The sequence below is a fragment of the Choristoneura fumiferana genome, chromosome 14 (assembly GCF_025370935.1).
Source record: "Choristoneura fumiferana chromosome 14, NRCan_CFum_1, whole genome shotgun sequence".
In the NCBI taxonomy this organism is placed as follows: domain Eukaryota; kingdom Metazoa; phylum Arthropoda; class Insecta; order Lepidoptera; family Tortricidae; genus Choristoneura; species Choristoneura fumiferana.
Window position 1 is genome coordinate 2,063,729 of NC_133485.1, and position 21,166 is coordinate 2,084,894.

A 21,166-nucleotide genomic window follows, 5' to 3' on the forward strand; every position below is an offset into this window, starting at 1 on the left:
CGGCCGCTACGAAGCGCCGTCGAAGAGCCGTGGTGGCTTAGTGTTGACCTATGGCTTCTCAAGCAGAGGGTCGTAGGTTCAAACGCGGGTTCGCTAGGGCTCGGCTTGCACCTTTTTGTTTTTAAAAATTCATGTGCAAAATTAAAATCAAAGTTTACCACGAGCTTTACGGTGAAGGAAAACATCGTGAGGAAACCTGGGCAATCTGCGAAGCAATTCAATGGTGTCTGTGAAGTTCCCAATCCGCACTGGGCCGGCGTGGAAAATACCGCCCAAACCCTTTCAGGCTGGGATAATGATGATGATTTTTGTGTTGACTTGTAATGATTTTACTTACATTTAGGCTTACATAGTAAAAAAAAAAAACGCCGACAAAAAAACGCCGCCAAAAAAGACAACTAAAAAGTAAAAAATAATTATGCACTACCTAGCTGTTGCCCGCGACTTCATCTGCGAAGAATTCGTTTATCCCTATCCCACGGGGGCTATGCTGATTTCCCGAAAAATTAGCCTAAGTTAATTTAGTATAAGTACCTAGTAATATTTTCTTTATCTAAGCGTCGTCGGTAGCCGTGGTGGCCGAGTGGTGTGGGTTCAAACCCCGGCTCGCACCTCTGAGTTTTTCGAAATTCATGTGCGGAATTACATTTGAAATTTACCACGAGCTTTACGGTGAAGGAAAACATCGTGAGGAAACCTGCACAACAAACCTGCGAAGCAATTCAACGGTGTGTGTGAAGTTCCCAATCCGCACGGGGCCCGCGTGGGAACTACTGCCCAAGCCCTCTCGTTCCGAGAGGAGGCCTGTGCCCTGCAGTGGGACGTATATAGGCTGGGATGATGATGATGAAGCGTCGTCGGTGTCGGGGGACCGCTTAGGTTAAAAGGAAACTAAAGTACATAATATGTTGTATTTTTTAAAGTATTACTCCGAATATACCTACTCCAAATCTTCAAATCAAAAATTATTAAAACACCACATTCTAAACAAAATTAATTAGAAACAATATTATTATGTCCTCACTACCTCAAGTACACTCAGTACGGACTACCACATCTAGTTTCAAATCATCAATGTATTTTCCTCATCTATGTTTCACCATTGAACTTGAATTAATTAATTAAGCAAAACTAAGTTTTATGTCAGTACTATAAGAATTATGAATGTTATGATGTGTGTTTTGGTATCGTGGTTTGTCAATTGCACTCACTTCGCAACAAATAATGTTCGAACTTAGCTTATGTGATTCTTGGTGTATTTAGTTTCTACCCTAATTTTTTGTTTTCATTTTAGTATCGCGGCCGCCGCATGTTTTTTGCGCTCGCAATTGTAATTGTAATATTATGCCTCCTCTACATATCGACGGATGCGTCGGCAGATGGATCCGCAACCATGTCTTCGGATAAATTGCGATCCGTCCACACATCGGCAGACGTGTGGACAGGCGCGTTGCGTTCGCGCTGTCACCCTTTGATCCGTGTCGAAAAACCGACACCAAACGGATACAGACAAGCAAAAACCACCCTCTACACCTCGGCGGACGCATCCGCAGATACAATCTGCCGACGCATCCGTCGATATGTAGAGGAGGCATTAACGTAAAGTTAAAGGGTCATACTGAAAACCAGCGCTGCGGCTTGCCGTGGCAACACGCTGAGTATGGCCCTTTTTGCTTCTTTCGGCACAATGCCTTTTTTCTTTCTTTTTTAGTATGTCAGAGTGTGTAATAAGGTTGTCTTATTTTTAATTGTATTTTTTTTTCTTTTTGCTGTGCCGAAATTTGGCGAATAAATTTATTCTTTTCTTTTCTTTTTTCTTTTCTTAACGCTTATGTATAAGTACCCGTAATTTCTCAAGTAAGTGAATTGTAAAATTCTTTTTGAGAATAAATTATCTTTAAACCTATCTCATGTCAATAAAAGCAGTTAGTAATAATAAAAGTATAAGTAGGCTTAGATATGAGGAGTTCGAGTGAACAGAAACTAATACACGCGTGTTAAAAACAAAATTGAATCATAAATTTGGAAAGCCAGTAACCAACAGGCCTCAGCGCAGTGATACATAAGTTACGTTCCATTCAATTTACTAAACATATAGAGGCAGGTTGTGAGGTGAAAATTTTCCTAAAGAATATTCCTAAAATATTATATTTAGGAGGCAATTTTCTCGGCGCCTCGCCGCTGGCTTTCGTCGATTTTATTGAAAATTGAAAATAGTCATAACATGGAATTCGTTTTCATTTTTTGTAAGAAGTTTTAGACATACAATACCGCGTTCACAATGAGGGCTATCGCGTATGAATTCGCCGCTAGAGGCGCTAGTGTAGCGTGAGGTCTCCGAAATGTCCACTCATAGTTTTTGGGTGAGCTACGCGGGTTTATTTATAATTAGAATAATTGTTACCTAAAATTAATAATAAATAATAAATAAATAAATAAATAAATATAACGGGACAATTAACACCAATTAACCTAGTCCCAAAGTAAGCTTATAGCAAAGCTTGTGTTATGGGTACTAAGCAACGGATAAATATAATTATTTAGATAGATACATACTTAAATACATATTAAACACCAAGACCCGAGAACAAACATTCGTATTATTCATACAAATATCTGCCCCGACACGGGAATCGAACCCGGGACCTCAAGCTTCGTAGTCAGGTTCTCTAACCACTAGGCCATCTGGTCGTCAAACACTCTCGTCGTCTGGTCGTAATGGCAATTATACGTTATGGGGCAATGAATGTCTGTGTTTTGAGACAGTTTTGTCTTTCGGAAACTTTTGTCCTCCCTTTTTTTCCGAACAAAACGGGACTACGCAACACTGGGGTTGCTCGATATTTTATGGTACGGTTTTAATGTGTATTAAATATGATTTTAATCTAAACTTTGTTTTCACGCCCGTAATAACAGACTTTGAAAGCCACACTTAAAAACCTCACGCAACAGTGGCGCCATCTGGAAAGACAAAAAACGATAGCCCTCATTAGGCACGGTCCGGTCGCACGCGCAGCGTGCAATGACGGCCTCACGGTCCCACCGGAAGACCAGCGCCAGCTCTTGAGCCGGCATTATGCTGAGGTGGGTCCGTTTCGTGAACATATGTAGTAACACTGTTTTCTTTTCTTTGTCTTTCTTTTATATGTAATTATTCTGTCACTGTTCCGAATAAATGTATTTTTAACCCCAAAAAAGAGAGGTGTTATAAGTTTGACCGCTATGTGTGTCTGTGGCACCGTAGCTCTTAAACGGGTGGACCGATTTGAATGCGGTTTTTTTTATTTGAAAGCAGGTTTTCTAGCGATGGTTCTTAGATATGTTTTATCAAAATCGGTTCAGCCGTTTCAAGGTCATCAGCTCTTTTGTTCGCTGCGGTAGGAATCTTAGACGCATAACGGGTATTTACTTTACTTCCAAACATATTTGGGACCTAAAATTTGAAACACCCATATATGCTATATAACTATGCAAGATTATGGAATTCTCGGCCTGATGCTGCAGCCAGGATATCCAAAACACTAGTAGGTAAACTCTTGATAGAACCATAGCAGATATATTGTGTTTGGATTCGTTTCGATCAGTATTTGATTACGTTTATCTATCTCTATATTATTTTTTTATCCCAGAATACTAACTTTTCTTAGTGTGGCCCTTCGTAATTCGGTGTATTGATCCACTATATATTTTTTTCAATTTGAAATGGACAGCCAAGTGGCAGAAAACCTGACTATCTAATACCTTTAAACGAGCAATCATCATCCCAGTCTATATACGTCCCACTGCTGGGCACAGGCCTCCTCTTAGAACAAGAGGGCTTGGGCCATAGTTCCCACGCGGGCCCAGTGCGGATTGGGAACTTCACACACACCATTGAATTGCTTCGCAGGTTTGTTGCAGGTTTCCTCGCGATGTTTTCCTTCACCGCAAAGCTCGTGGTAAATTTCAAATGTAATTCCGCACATGAATTTCGAAAAACTCAGAGGTGCGAGCCGGGGTTTGAACCCACGACCCTCGGCTTGAGAGGCGATAGGTCAAACCACTATGCCACCACGGCTTTTAAACGAGCAATAGTTGTATATAAATATGTATATTTCGGGCATCTTAGAAACGGCTCCAACGATTTTAATGAAATTTGGTATTTAGGGGTTTTCGGGGATGAAAAATCGATCTAGCTTAGTCTTATCTGGGAAAACACTTATCATCGAGCTTTAGCCCGAGCCAAGCTCGGAAGCCCAGGTACTTAAACTTAAAGTTCCGGGTTAGATCCTTGGTCGGAACTTATATGAATAATGCTAATGTTTGTTCATGAGTCTTATCTTCTCAACTTATCCATGTAAATTGTTTAATCGTTGCCTAGTACAGTCAGCATCAAAAGTAGCGGATCATGTTTTACTTTACAACACCAACAAAGTACAAAAGTATGCAGCTACTTTTGATGCTGACCGTACCCATAGTACAGTCACCAGCAATAATATCTGCCTCAGTGGAGCGTGCAAAAATATCTGACACGTCCTTCCGGCCCTAGAAATAGAGTCGTAAGTATCAGATATTTATGCACACTTCTTGTGTTAGATATTGGTGCTGGTGACTGTACAAGCTTTGCGTAGTGTGTGCTAAGTCATTTGTAAATTGTCTTACAAAGCGTCAAGACATTTACTTCAATTTGAATATTGTAATTAACCGCGCATATTATAATGCAAATATGCTTTTACCTTTAAAGCGGGCTACTCAAGACCCTGCACATAAGGCCCGACAGGCTTATTGTCTCATGCACTAGGAATCACAATCCTTCTCACTCTATACCTACTACTTTCTTTTACACGGTGTAGGACGACGGCAGATAGAGACGGTATGAATGCGATCGCGAACGCCTGGATGTTAAACAAAACGGTCTCCGACGGGCTACTACGAAATTCGAAAATCGAAGTTCGTATCGTACCGTGCTGACGCTAATATCATTTAATACGAGAGTGATGATGGTACGATACGAATGAACTAAAATAATTTCGTTGCTGACCCGCGACCTTACGATAGCTAAGCTTATGGAAAATATGCGTGTTCATGCAGTTCCTCCACCTCCACACTGTAAGAACACACACAAATCACACAAACCCATCTATCACCACCACCACACTACACTGACGCGTTTCGAACTCAACCAGAGCTCATCTTCAGAGTGACACAACCGTACACCATGCTACCAGTTGTTAGACTAACGAACCACAACCACCGTTTTAACTTGTCACTGTAACTCCCCAAGTACCCGCATACGTTTTATGAAACAAAACAAAACTACCCACTTTAATATTTTTTTTCAAGAGATACATTAATAATAAAAAAAATATCATTAGTGAAATCGGTCGAGGAGCAAAAACCGATATTGTTATTTTTTTATTATTTTTTTTAGATTCCATATTCGGAAAGATATATGCAAATTAATTTTGAAATTGATCAAAGTAACCCCATTCCACGGTATATAAAATACGATAGGCAGTACTGCAAACACGACCCTGCAAGCGGAGCTGTGAATGCTGCTTAAACGTAAACTGAAAAAAAAATGTTTATTTCGTTATAAAATCGTTTAACAAAAGTTAGGGTTGGGGCTTCCTAGTAGGAATTGGATATACCTGTAACAGGAAGTCCCGCTGCTCCATAACTATTCCATAGTTTACGTATAACAAAACAAATTATCCTAAGAAAAAAACAACAATCTTTAAACTAATTAATATACTGAGCGGCACAAAATTTGGCCCACTCTTCATACAAATTTACCTAAGTCTGCATACATTTGAGGGCCAGATTTGTGTGTTGTGTGTGCGTGCTTACGTGCGTGCGTGCGTGCGTGCGTGCGTGTGTGTGTGTGTGTGTGTGTGTGTGTGTGTGTGTGTGTGTGTGTGTGCATAACTGGCGTTGAGTTTCATTATTTGTGAGCATCTACACCTACTTAACGCGGTGTAGGTACGGGGGGCTAGCTGATACTGAAGTGACGGTCGTCCATACTAACCACGAGCCCAGATCGATCCCCACACTCGTTCCAGAGGGGCTACTACGAAGCTCGAAAATCGAAGTTCGTATCCGTCCCTTTCACTCGCATATTAAATGACATAAGCGTCAGTGGGACGGCAACATACGAAGTTCGAGTTTTGCACTGCGTAGTATAGGGCCAGAACGTTCCCAGCCTCTTGCCCCTCCGCACTCGCCAACTATCTTCCTCAACAAGTATTTATGCCGCTGCGAATATACAAGCATTTTTGTAAGCTTGCATTCGGCCATAATTACACGGCTCATGCTTCCCTGGCTTTTAATTAAAGCCCAAGTCTTGTTTATTAACTTTTTGCCTCCGCTCCGGACTTATGCGAGAGCTTTTTTCGGACGCAAAAAGAATTAAAGAAATTAAAATGTTTCGTTGTACCGGATGAAAACGGAATTAACGGAACTAGAGCTGATAGTTGAGCCGTGTTTGTCTAAATCCCTGCGACGAGCCCGGCCTCTCAGCGTTTTATGAATTGTTTTTGCAAATAAAACAAGCTTACGTACGTCTGAAAAGTTCTGTAAATTTTTAAACGTGGCATTTCGTTGTGCAACTCTAAAGTATTTACATAGTTTTAGCTACGTTGAATTTAAAACGGATCGGGCTTAAAGTGAATTAGCTTTTAATTTAAGATAAACCTGATTTATAGTTCAGAGAAGGCGATTACTTACGAAGTTTCGCGGCTGAATAAACCTCAGGTGGAGTTACTTTATTTTTTTTAAGGCAAGAAGGCGGCGGAAATACTAGGGGCCTATTAATTCTTGTTCTCGCTGGGTTGTTTATCGCGGCAGTTTGCGGTCCGTCGCGAGCGCCTCGTGGGAAATTAGCGAGGAACGCCGCTGCGCGCTCGACACGAAAAAGCACCCAATTTTTGAGTTTTTAAACTGCGAATGATTGGCTGCAACAGCATTCAGCTAGTCTTATGCTTAAATAATACCAACTTAAAAATATTCAAACACGGTTGTCCGTCCGGTTGTTTTCCTTTACAGGTCGTAGTTTTTAACCGATTCTCGTGAAAGTTTGTAAACAGGTTTGATAATTAGGTTTTTTTAAATAGCGGTGCCATGTGTTTCAAAAAGGGGTCTACAGGACACAGAATCTTTATTTTTGGTAAGATTAAGTAAGTATAGGTATTAATAGCGTTACGTCAGTAAGTAGTATAAGTACCTAGTGTAGATAGGTAAATCTTAAAATTTTTTCCTCAACCCAGTAAAAGTAAGCATAAGAAAAACTGATACAAAGTAACTTTTCCTTGTTTTCTTCTCCAAATAAACTGTAGTTGATTCATGTCCCGTGTAATGTTACTGCGGTATGTGTAAATACAATTCGCACAAACGTGTATTTAGTATCAAAATACCGCGTGCAAAGTAAAAGCAGGCAAAAACGTTTTCCCTTCCCTTTGATCAGATCAGTCGCGACCAAGTGGCGTGTAAAAAGTATCGTCGACCAAAAAAATAAATAAGGCTTGTTGAATAATTGAAACAGTAATTTAAATTGCAATTTATTTTTTATAAGTAAGTACGTGGTATGGCCATCTTAGGTTTTGACCAAGTGAGCGTGGAGCGGAAGCGAAGCGCCTCCGTTCCAGCTTGGGCAAAAATGCTTTTTTAAGTCTGTTCTCATCTACAGATCGCATTTCTCAACCGATTCTCGTGATTTTTTGTGCCGTTACAGGTTACATGCACACAATAGGTGTTTAACAGAAGAGTGAAAGGGACGGCCCGACATAATTTGAATTTCGAATTGTTAGTAACTCCTCTGGGCCCTAACTCCAAAATCGCAACCAACAAAACATCAAACCCCCTAGTGCTGCGACACGTCCCTAGTGACGCACCGTTTCCGCTAAACACCGGAAAATTCGTGAAAATCCATTGTTTCCCAAGGTATCGAAGCACAATTGGACAGTCCCACATAAATCCACGGGTACATTCAATAAACATGGGCACCGGCTTTATCGTCGCGGGCAAAAAAGGGCCAAGTCCTTTATTCAATTCATTATAAGCGGGGCGCAGTAAAGTGGAGTATTTACGTTAACGCACATCCCTGTAGTAGTTTACGAGGTATTCGACGTTTGTAAACGACCGAGAGGATAGCTCCCAATTCTACTAAGTATTTAGGTGTTACGTCACTTTTAACGGATTTCAAAAATAAACGATGTTATAAATTCGGTTAATTTTTTATGCCCGTTACCTCCGAACTTTTTGTTTGTTTTTTTTTTGGTTTAATGGGAATACTTTCAATTAGGACCCATTGCCACCAAGTCAGGATCTGATTAGTAGATCTTAGGGGAATCGAGGCAACTCTTTAAACATTTAGAGGGCACCTGGGTATATTTAGTAATAACTCTTGCTTTTGCTCCTCAAAATCACCATTTAATCTTACCTACTGCATAAAGAAAAGCGTTTTAGACAGAGAGATATTTCAAAAAATCGTTGTGAATTCAATTTTAAACCACATCAAGTTTTTTCTTCACTAAACATTGGCTGTTTATCTTCATAATTGATGAGACAAATTCAGGACTTGTCAAATGCCGTATTTAGTTATAGTTTACAAAATGTACAATCAACATAGAAGCTTGAACATATGAAACAGTTAAGTATTTACTTTTGAGTTATAAAATCCTAAAAACAGAAAAGCTTATGTTGTATAGATGTTTGTGTTAGGTAGAAGCACTTTGTCTGAATTCGATTCAATCTATGGCTTAATCTAGTGCTCCACCGAAACGTATGTGGTGTCACGTATTTCGAGTCCTATCTCAATAGCAAATATACCTACGAAAAGCCTAGATCTAGTCAATACCATAGCATCATAAGTTTACAGAAACACCATTTCTTAATTATCTAACCAGCTGTTGCACGCAACTTTGCCTGTGCTACGTACTTCATTCTGGAATAAAAAAATAGTCTATTGTTAATCAGGAATAGCACATTTGCCGCACTTTGTGCTACTCAAAGTTATTTTGCGCGATAGAATGCGGAATACGGAAATTCGACTTAAGTCATCGACGTAGCTCAAAGAATATGCAAGTTGAAGTTACAATGGGCGGGCCACATCACTCGAAAAACAGATAGGTAACCGATGGGGGAGAAAAAGTCCTCTAGTGGCGAGCACAAACCTGTAGATAAATAATAATGAACATTTATTTCAGAAAACATTATTTCATAAAAAAAAATACAAAGGCATGAAAAGAAAATAAAACTATATTACTACAAAAATATGTTAGTTTAGTACTTGGGCTATGATTAAGTACTAGTATTATAGTAAACAGTGTTGGCAAAGACCTCCCACTAGGAGGGCTGACGGACGACTTCGTGTGAGTTGCGGGCAACCACTGCAAGTGGCGAGTGTCGTTCATTGTGGCGTTCTAAGGGGAAGGCTTTTGTTGTAATTGTGTCGTTTTTCTTGCATTTGTGTGTCTTTAGTGAAAGTTAATAAATGTCTTCTTTCTTACTTTCTTCTGTTCTTAATACGAGAGTGAGTGAGACGGAATGAGCTTTGCTTTTCCGATTTCAGAGTAGCCTTCCCTGGTTCGCAGAAAAGGTCCTCAGTAGAGTCGGGAGCGGCCCTTTGAACCCCCGGCCCAATAAGACGCGTAACGCGCCATCTCAGGGTAACTATTACTATTAATTAAACCTGTAGATAAGCAAATACACTCGTAAACATTCTATGTAATACATAATACCGTTTTATGGCCGCCCTGTTACTGGGATCTGCTGTTAAATTAATTTAAGCACAAGATTACCTAGAACTTAAATAACTTGGTAAATTAAATTCTTTTTCATGGTCACTTGCTGAAAAGAAACTGGTTTCGTCGTTAAACCTAGTTTAAACTTGACAGATTTACGTCTACTAAATTGAACTTAATACCAATTGATGAAATATACCTACGCTTGATTTATTAAGATCCCTAAGTTGTACATATCGGTCTAGTAATGTTGGCGCTGCAAGCTAACTCCCCATCACAAAGATATGAGCAAACAGCAGCTCCAATGAGGGCTATCGTATTTTGTCTTTCTAAATGGCGCCACTGTTGCGTGAGGTTTTTAAGTGTGGCTTTCAATGTCTGTTATTACGGGCGTGAAAACAAAGTTTAGATTAAAATCATATTTAATGCACCTTAAAACCGTACCATAAAAATATCGGGCAACCACAGTGTTGCGTAGTCCCGTTTTGTTCGGAAAAAAAGGGAGGACAAAAGTTTCCGAAAGACAAAACTGTCTCAAACTCAAAACACAGACATTCATTGCCCCGTAACGCATAATTGCCATAATTAATTTCAGGTAATGCAAAATGATGCTAATTACAAATAAACCCGCGTAGCTCACTCAAAAACTATGAGATTTGACATTTCGGAGACCTCACGCTACACTAGCGCCTCTAGCGGCGAATTCATACGCGATAGCCCTCATTGTGGCTTTGTTGCCACATATAACCCGAGAAATACCATTCGCAGTAATACAACGATACAAATTGCCTAATTAGCTCCCAGACACAAACGTACCGTATCGGTATGGGCTCATTACATCCACCAAATATGTTAATGACAGAATTAATAGCGGATTAATTATTTATGAATATAATGCGCAGTGGCTCCTGGAGTTCATTGCCCTTTGTGGAGTTATCAGCCAATTAGCCCGTTTACGGTGCAACGGGTTCGTAGATAAACAGATCAATTCCTTTTGCCAATTAAGTGTTTTATGTACAATAAAGTATTTATATACATAAGTCAAAAATGCACAAGGTCTGGCTGGGCCCAGTTTCTCGAAGCATATTCATCCATCATCCCAGCCTATATACGTCCCACTGCTGGGCACAGGCCTCCTCTCACAATGAGAGGGCTTGGGCCGTAGCTCCCACGTGGGCCCAGTGCGGATTGGGAACTTCACACGTACCATTGAATTACTTCACAGGTGTGTGCAGGTTTCACCGTAGTAAAGTTCATGGTAAACTTCAAATTTAATTTCGCACATGAATTTCGAAAATGTCGGAGCCAAACCACTAGGCCACCACGGCTTTCCTCCGGCTCGAAGCATATTAAGTAATGTAATATTAGTGTTTTGTGTTTTGTTTCATTTTCTGATTAAATTTACGAGACAAAATACTAATTTTATTAGACTTGAGAAACAGGGTCATGGTAAAAGATGAAGATGGGTTTGTTATTTCTTCGTATTACAGCCTCTATGGTCTCTATATTATTTCACTATTTTCACTACTGCCTATTGACTTCGATGTACCTAACTATAGTAACTAATGTTTCTTGAAACTTAATCACTGACTATTTATTGTTAAAATGAAGTAGTGATTCAATCCTGATAAATATTAGTTACTATAGTGGTTATCTGCGACTTCGCACGCGTATCATTACTCATTAGATCCAGCGGTTCAATTGAACTTCTGGGTATTTACTAATTTTCCGTGAGGATGAGGATTCCCACAAATTACATCGTGATCTTTACTTACACAATTTATTTATTTGTTTGTCAACAAAAAAATTACAGCATTACAATTGAATGCGCTGTAAAATTCGAATTATACAAAAAATAATGGGTACACAAAAAAACTAACAACAACAACAACACATTGCAACAACAACAACAGCACAAACACTACACACCATAACACTAAATATTGCATTATATTAAGTATAAAAAACAGTGCCAAATTTCATAACTATACCCAGCGGATGAGATATCGAGATTTTATTCCGATCCCATAATATAATAATGTAATCATATCATACAAAGGCTAATTTCTATCCCTATACTCTGTATATTACCCTTACCCATATTGGGATAGAAATTAGCCTTTGTATTATTTCAGATTTCAGATGTCCAGCTCAAATTTAATCTAAATCCCTCCAACCATTTTAGCATGAAGATTCTTCATGCTCAGAAATCAGAAATAATACAAAGGCTAATTTCTATCCCAATATGGGTAAGGGTAATATACAGAGTATAGGGATAGAAAAAGAAGTAGCAAAAATACTCACAAACTTTCACATTTATAATTATTTTACATTATGAAGTAGGATGAGCGAGGATCGCAAAATTTTAACGTTATTCCTTACCTTACCTGTTATTCTCTACAAATAAATTATTCTATTCTGTTCTATTATCTGGTTCTAAGCCTTTGATCAGTTCAGCTTCACATTCCACTTCAATTCTATGTATATTCCAAAGTACTGGCATTTGACCTGCATGATAGTGTAATACAATTTAACTAAGCAATCGGAAGCAATAACCGGCGAGTACGGGTATAATAGCAATTGCCTCATTAATATGTCTTTCCAAGTTTAGCAGTTAGTCGGGAACAATGCGGCAGCTCGAAGTTACAAGCGGAAGACGACACCTAAACAGCATTTATTAGTATTTTAATAAAAGATTTTGACATTGGAAATATCTTTATCTACACCCATATAGTAAATCCTCCATTATGCGTTCAAAAACCATAGATTACGACATTGGATTCCATTATGAACATGGCTGTATCGTAATGAGATTTCAAACATCATTACAGCACCGCACCGGGGCTTGCGCGCCGCGCGCACGAGCTGCAGCAGGTCGTCGCGGGCGCAGCTCGTGGGGCAGACAGACCTGCCTAGTTAGTGTTAATGCAGGTCATTCTCAATGGTTCGCGGAACACATGATAGAGGATTCAATATATGGATGTAGATAAAATATTGTATGCAACTGTACGTAATTAGGCCTTAAAACACTCATGTGGGGTTGTGAATTCATTTTAGTTCATTAAAATTTAATGAGGTAAGTAAAATTTATTCAAAAGGTGTGTTTTATTTTGGTTATGTCAGGGTTTGTTTACTTCGTGTTTAGTTGTACTTTTACTGTAAAACAAAAAGATAAAGCTACTTTAATGTTTTTTTTTTCAAATTATAGTGAACATAAGTAATATAATTGTTCTTGTATCGCTAGTAATAAATTAAATATCGTTTTCAGATCAAAATGAGTACCATTTTGAAGACCGGTTTTGTTAGTTCACTCAATACCAAATTTCAACCACAAACCGTTTCAAAAGGAAAATTGTTGGTATCTGCTGGACTTGTCCGGGATGTAGAGGAATTAAGAACAAAACAGAGACAGTGTTCAATAATACAAGCTCGCACCATAAGACAAATATCTATTATTAAAATTAGGTCTAAACAAATTTCTTTGTTAATGACAGATTCATATGAGTATGACAGATGACAGAGCCTACATTATTTCTACTTTTGCCTACCCCCATAGTACTTCGCTTCGCTTACATTTGAAATTTACCACGAGCTTTGCGGTGAAGGAAAACATCGTGAGGAAACCTGCACAAACCTGCGAAGCAATTCAATGGTGCGTGTGAAGTTCCCAATCCGCACTGGGCCCGCGTGGGAACTATAGCCCAAGCCCTCTTGTTCTGAGAGGAGGCCTGTGCCCAGCAGTGGGACGTATATAGGCTGGGATGATGATGATGATGATGATAGTACTTCGCACCCACTGCCGCTCGCGCTCCTCGCTCGCACTACACTTAATGGAAATGCACACTTGCGCCCGGTCGTAACTCGCCGAACGTTGCACGGCGCGGGCGCCGCGAATTATATCTACACCCCCGTTTACTACGCTGAGCCCGTGACACAGAATACTACCACGTGAATTGTGGACGGAATCTAATATTATAAACCTGTGGTTGCCCACAATTACATCCAGGATAAAAGACTAAATTATATTGTCGAAGAGCGATAGAGCGTAGCATATTAGGTGTGAAACGGATGGACAGAATCCAGAACACCACGCTGCGCTCAAAAACACGTTCTAAGCTAAACTGGGCTGGACACGTCTGTCGCATGCACTTACAAAGGTGGGCTCGCACAGTTACTTGGTGGGTGCCGGAGAACGGCCAGCGACATCGAGGCAGACCGAGAAGGAGATGGCGGGACGATCTGGACACGTACGCAAAGGACTGGCCTGACATTGCGTCAGAACGAGAGTTGTGGAGGTCAAGAGGGGAGGCCTTTGCCCAGCAGTGGGACACTATACAGGCTACTTAAAAAAAAAGTACTTATGACCTAGACGCGTTCTCAATTCAAGCGACTGGTCGGTAGCAGGTTTTTCGACGTTTATAAGGGCTTGTTACTGTCCCAATTGAATAAAGATTTTTTTTTCAGACATAAGTACAGACAGGATAAATTAGAAGTCCAGTTGTTAATCCAAGTCATTAACTATCTGTATGCAAAAGTTTATCAAAATCCATTGCGTAGTTTCTGCGTGTAAGACTAACAAACATCCATAAACAGATACATCCTCATTATCGTGGATTGAAGCCTGAGTTCGCACCTTGAGTTTTTCAGAATTCATCTGCGAAATTACATTTGAAAACTACCGGGAGCTTTGAGCTAGAAACCCGCTGATAGCGGAGGCGGAGCGGTAGGCAGTACCGGTTGTAATATTCGAGCTAACGTGAAAGAGGCCACACGCTTTTTCCGCACGGTATTGTGTGGCCTCTTTCGTGAGAAAGCTGCGAAGAAATTCAATGGTGGGTGTGAAGTTCGCAATCCTTCTGAAAGGATCTCATTCTGATATGAGAGGCCCTGTGCCCTGCAGTGGGCCATATATGTAGGCCGAGATGAAATTAAGATACCAAACTACAATAGTCTTATTTATATCAAGTTACTTAAACCAAGAAAGTACTGAAGCGAACAAATCCCTCGACAACGACTTAAATATCAATCGTGATATTGTGCCAGCGACACATTTTCTCCGCAACATTCTTTCTCCGTATTTATTCACAATTTCATAGTTTCTCGTCTCGCGGCGAATGGAATAACAAAAGCTTGTTTTTTTTATTCGTTTTCTAGATATCGGCAGATGATCTCTCGGCAGACGGGATGGCTGGCAGGGTTGCCCACCGCTCTAAAGAATAAGTACCCTCAGTTATTTTCCTTGTTGCTCGTAATCATCCTACATAACCAACACTGTTAGGAGCCAAATTATTTCCTAACATAATTAGGTAGGTACAAAAAAACTGTTATAAATGCATCATTTTTTTTTTTTTTAATCTTTATTTATTATGGAACTTTGATCAAACGATAATGAACATGTCAGTTCCCAAAGGCCTTAACTATAAAAACACCACAACAGCTATAAGATTTAAATGAGTAACAACTCGTGCCAAGAGGGACTGACATGTCCTCCAAACCATACCACCGGATCCCCTGCCACAGGGTGGCAAACTTGCGCACGGATTCTTTTACACAGAACTCGGAACAAATGTCTACCACAAATCTGTCTACTCACTTATCTAAAAATCCGTATACAAATCTAGCAGCCTGCGACCAAGGCTCCGACAATATGGCTTGGAAAATACCAACATTTAAGATATTGACATTCCAAATTGAGTAAAACATATTCCTCTTGGCTCGAGTCCTTACACACTCCATTAATAAGTGGTAAACATCTTCAACGACATCGCACTCAATACAGTTTGGAAATGCATCATTTAAAAGTAATAAATATGGTTCATCACTCATTGATAACTATCACGTGACAGATATGTGTGATGTCATCTCTGTTTGTTTTATGCGAATAAATAGAGACGCTCAGTAGAGACTTTCTTCACATTTATCTGTCACATATTTATCAATGAATAGCGAAACCATCTTTTAACTTGTTCTTGATGACGTCAGACGGTGCAGGGTACCTATTACACAAGGTAACGTCCCAAACAAGAGTTATGATCAAATCACGCAAATGACTGATTTTTTCTAAGCAGCCATTTCAACATCCTGTGTGTTTTGATCATAATATAATATCCCTTAGAGATTTGTTTGACCATTTCCCTGCGACATATCCTTTTACTGGACATCTGTCTGTTCTCCTTGCAATAAATAACTGGAGCAATCCCGCCAACCCTAAATGCAAGAAATCTCATATTTTGCGGGATCTCGTGTTAAAATACACCGCTGAATTATTTCACCCTTATTTGTATTGATGCTGCACTCGGCGGGGTCGGAAGCACGCGCTGAGGGGAAACCCAGTTGCCTTGAGTGCCGATGGCCGGGGCAACTTGTTCAATTATATCTTTAAATCCTTACTGCCGTAAGCCGTGTGGCCTAGTGATTTGACCTATGGCCTCCCGAGCAGAGGATCGTGGGTTCCAATTCGGACTCGCGTCTGTTTTGCGAAGTTCATGCATGAAATAACATTTTGCTATTTATCACGAGCTTCACGGTTCAAGGAAACCTGAGGAAACCTGCACAGACCTTTAGTTCAGGGAACTCCGGCTAAAGCCCTCTTATTCTGAGAGTAGGTCTGTGCCCAGCCAGTGGGACGTATATAGACTGGGATGACGGTGATGAAATCCTTACTATAAATAAGAAAGTGTTTATAAAAAGGATCGTTTTTATATTTATATCGAAAAAATGTGTATTTGAACCCACATGGCGAGAAATGAATTATTCCCAAATAAAGCTTTCTTACTTCCAGTTGTTCTAGAAACTTGAAATTTGGTATACTTAAGGGTCGCTATTGTACAACCAATAAGTTTTTTTTTAATATCCTATATGTGTAACCATTAAGTAAAATCTGAAAATGTTAATTATTTTTATCTATGCCAGGAACCAACCTAAAATGACTCCACTCTACGTACAATTTGCTTAGGGGCAGGGCTCTGCAAATTTGTAGGCATGTATGAATGAATATCCAGATAGATACACAAAGTACGGTACCCTCAAACCCTGCGCTAGTCGCACTTGGTTTTTTGCTACTCAATTGCAACATAAAAATAGAAGTTGTAAATAAAACTGAATAAGTCATTCATGTTCTAAGCCGCACAACTGACAGGGTGATAAAGGAATTTCCTGGTCAACTATACAAAACGACTAAATATTTTTTCATCACACTTGCTCGTAAACAGTGTCGTAACATGCAGGCTACCTTAGTTGCAACCCCCCAAATAAAACCCTCGACCTTAATGTGCTTGTCATGAAACCCGTGGTCGGTAAATGAGTCATTGCGCGTACACATTTTCTTGCCATGAAGCCCAAGGTCGGTAAATGATTCAGTGCCCGTACTGATGGTGCTGCGCGCGCTGCTGCAGGACTACATGGACCACATGCACACGCACGTTGCGGCGCATGCCGAGAGAGGTTGAGGGCGACGCTGCCAAGAGCACAGCCTAAGGTATCGCCAATATTTGGAAGAATTATATTTTTTCTTTTACAAATATAAAATTTTACTTGCAAATGTGATGAAAAACATTGTATGTCTGTTTTTTCGTACATCATCATTTCATTTGTCAGTCTTCGACTTCGGGCTTCTAATAGACTCGTTCGTAATTCCTTATTTACCGCCCTTAAGACACAATGTACTATTACTTGAATAAAAAGATAGCTCCATGAACCCGCATGATTAACAGCAAATATCGCGGGTACTAATTCCATTCGGAGCGATCCGGCCCGTTCTGTGGCCGGGAAATTTATGGCAAGGGCAGCCGCGAGTTATGAACCCTAATGCCTTTTGATGCGGCAATATCCATTATATAATTTTAATTAATACCTAACTTTAATCGAGAGCATGCTCCTGCCACTTAACTTGTGCGTGCACTGCCGTTTTGCACAATTTTTTCCCCAAATGTTTCATTTGGGCAAATGTTTCATATGGCCAAATGTTTAATGTCGCAACTATCAAATTTCTCCAAAACCAAAAAATTTTCTCATTGTATTTTCTTATGGTTTTATAGAGCACAGTAGGTTAGGTTAGGTTTGTTTTATGAAAGTTCCAAAAATAATATGGATTGGGAGAAATTTGATAATTGGGAAATTAATCATTTGCTCAAATGAAACATTTGGGATTTTTTTGCGCGAAACGGCAGAGAACCGTGTCCAAGTCATCCCGCTATCTCCTCTTCGGTCTGCCTCTGTTCGATAATATAATATTAACAAAAAAAAAACAATTTGATAGAATTTCTTCACGGCTGGAGTTATGTAGTATACCTACACTCTGAAATGAAATCCAAATCTATTCATAATACCATAATACCTAAGGCTGGTTCACACAGCGCAGTGCTGCTCAATTTTTTTATCATACGCGTTTTATCGAATAAGTAGTGGCATATAACTTTGTTATGGGAGGTACACAATTATTTTTTTTTTGAAATTTTTATTGTACCATTTTGTTGGCATAGTTTACATACATATTCGTGCAAAATTACAGCTTTCTAGCATTGATAGTCCCTGAGCAAAGCCGCGGACGGACAGACAGACAGACAGACAGACATGGCGAAACTATAAGGGTTCCGTTTTTGCCATTTTGGCTCCGGAACCCTAAAAATAATAATTTTGAGCAGACCCATCTTCCTGCTTCCGAGGTGACGCGGCGGCCGCGCGTGAACGTCACCTAAGGATTTGTGCCTGGATTTAGCCCATCCAGTTATTTGGCTAATTGAAAATATACGCGAGGTGCTCGCTACGATTACGGTAATGCGTTTTACATACCTACTGTTTGCGTGTTTGAGTAAGGGTTTTGCGAAAAATCCCGTCGTTTAAACTGTAGGCTGGAATTCATTCAGGTGAACAGTAGTATTACTTATGCTAGTTATAGGTTTAAGGAAATATGAAGAAATAAGAAAAAAATAAAGAAAATACATTTATTTTAAGCGGATACTGGCCCAAATGCTTAAGTACCTACCTGTGAATCGTTCTTTGAAAAAGTGTGAAAATATCGTCCAATCTAGGTACTCCTTAGGCTTAAATAACATGATAGTGGTTATGTAAAAAATTATCTGTTATCTCCTCTTTGCACACGCTCTTATGATTAGACCACAGCATCAAGTAAGTAATTACTTTGAAAAAATCTCGGTCTCAAATCAATACGTCAACAAAATCGACCCTTAAAATAACGTTCATTAATAGGTACACTTAAAAAAATATTTTTAGGTATGATCTTTTTTAAAGGTACTGACGATGCCGCGATGTTTCACAACCCTAAACTGAAAACAATCGACGATCATGAAAATTCACTTCGCAACGATACCGCCACCGCTAACTTTTTAATTTTTCTTTTTCTCCGGTGGCACAGGTCGCCGATTCGATTGCAAACATCGGTGAAGTTCGAATCGACTCGGTGGCCATTTCGCCGCGGGCTAAAAAAGTTGGCCAACTTTCTAGACTTGAGCTGGCAGCACTGGCGCGGGCCTCGTTTACATATTAAATATTCCCTGAACTAGAAAAAGCGGTTTTTAATTTTAAGTTCGACAGCTTTTGCGGCAAGAGTAATATTTATGGTTCTTGGTTTTATTAAACAAACTTAGCAACATCTGTTAAGCACCTGTAACTATTTTAAGTTTGTCAACATCCAAATAATTAATATAATAGATGCGTATGCAGTTAAAGTACGACCTATAACTATCAATCAGTAATGATTGACAAGACTAGAGTAGTGAGTGCTACCCCGTTATTAAAAAAAAATCGGAGCTATACGATACGAAGAGGAACGTACCTACAGAAAAAAAAATACAAGCTATTTTACAAATTTATAACGCCCTATTTACCAACTACTTATAACGTACCGTGAAACCCATCCCTACTAGGTATTAGTAAATAAGTATTTATATATTTCCTCCGAACCTTTTACGGACCCCCCCCCCCCCCACTTAACCTGCGTTCTCATTTCCGGCAACATTCCATAAGCTTCCTCCTTGCCGGCTATTTAACAATATTCACAGATCATTTGCTAAAGGCTATGCCAAAGACTTAGTACGGCAGAAGGTCTGTTGCTCTAGTATTTTTTATACCTACTATCTTTTTTATTTGACATATTGGATATCGATAGTTACTATATACGTAACAGCAGTGCCAGGTTAGCCCATAGACAAATTAAGCAATTGCTTGTGGCATCACGTCTTGGGGGGCACACCATAAACAGCACATAAAAGGTAAGGCTGGTTACGGTTGCTTATGGAGGGAGGGGGGGGGTGGATTGCTTAGGGCATCAAATAGTCTTAATCCAGCACTACGTAACAGATTCGACACCCGCTTTATTCACCGGTCGACTCACCTCCCACGGTGCTGCAGGGCTACTACGAAACTCGAAACTCGAAGTTCGTGTCGTGCGGTCCCTCTGACACTTATACTATTTAATACGAGAGCGAGAGGGACCGCACGACACGAACTTCGAGTTTCGTAGTAGCCCTGCTGGTAGCAGTCATAGAGTACTTACATTTATAAGTGACAACTATCACAGAGAATAGAATCACCACGTCACTTCTGTATACTGAACAGTGGGCTACCATTATCAAAAAACTTTTGAGCAATTACCGCTTCTTCCCAGACAATTTTTTTGTACAATTTCATTTGATAAACTAGTACCTGGCTTACATTATTCCATTAAAATCGTGCCAGTAGCGAATTGCGATACATTGCGGGGTCACAATCCATACGAGTTACACAAGATCGATCGAGCACCGCAGTGTTATGCTACTGGAACGGTTTTACTGGCATGAACCAGGCATTATCTGATAAATTATTATTTTGCTGAGCTAAAATGTGCGTAGCGTACTATACCAAAGATTGAATTGACAAAAAAACCGCTTTTAATAGTACATTGTGTCTTAAGGGCGTTAAATAAGGAATTACGAACGAGAGTCTATTAGAAGCCCGAAGTCGAAGACTGAGGGTTTTAATGAGTCGATGTTCGTAATTCTAGTACCGCCCGTGCGACAAACAGTGTTTTTCATCACATTTGCATCGCAGGCGCAGCAGCACACCATGCAGTAACAAACTCATTTACCGACCTTGGGCTTCATGACATGAAAATTAGTACGGGCAATGACTCATTTACCGACCACGGGTTTCATGACAAGCACATTAAGGTCGAGGGTTTTATTTGGGGGGTTGCAACCAAGGTAGCCTGCATGTTACGACACTGTTTACGAGCAAGTGTGATGAAAAATTTGTTTGGGTAGTGAAATTTTGACAAATAATTTTGTTAAAACCGCAGGGTCCTCTGAACAGTCTGTTTTTCAGTCTATGGCGTCTCATGCTTCCCTGCGTTTGAGGTAAACGCACAAGCGGCAGATAGAGATGAATAATGCGAGCCGACGGATTGCCATCACTCTTGCGGACTTCGCTTTCTGTTTTATTGTAAGTCTGTA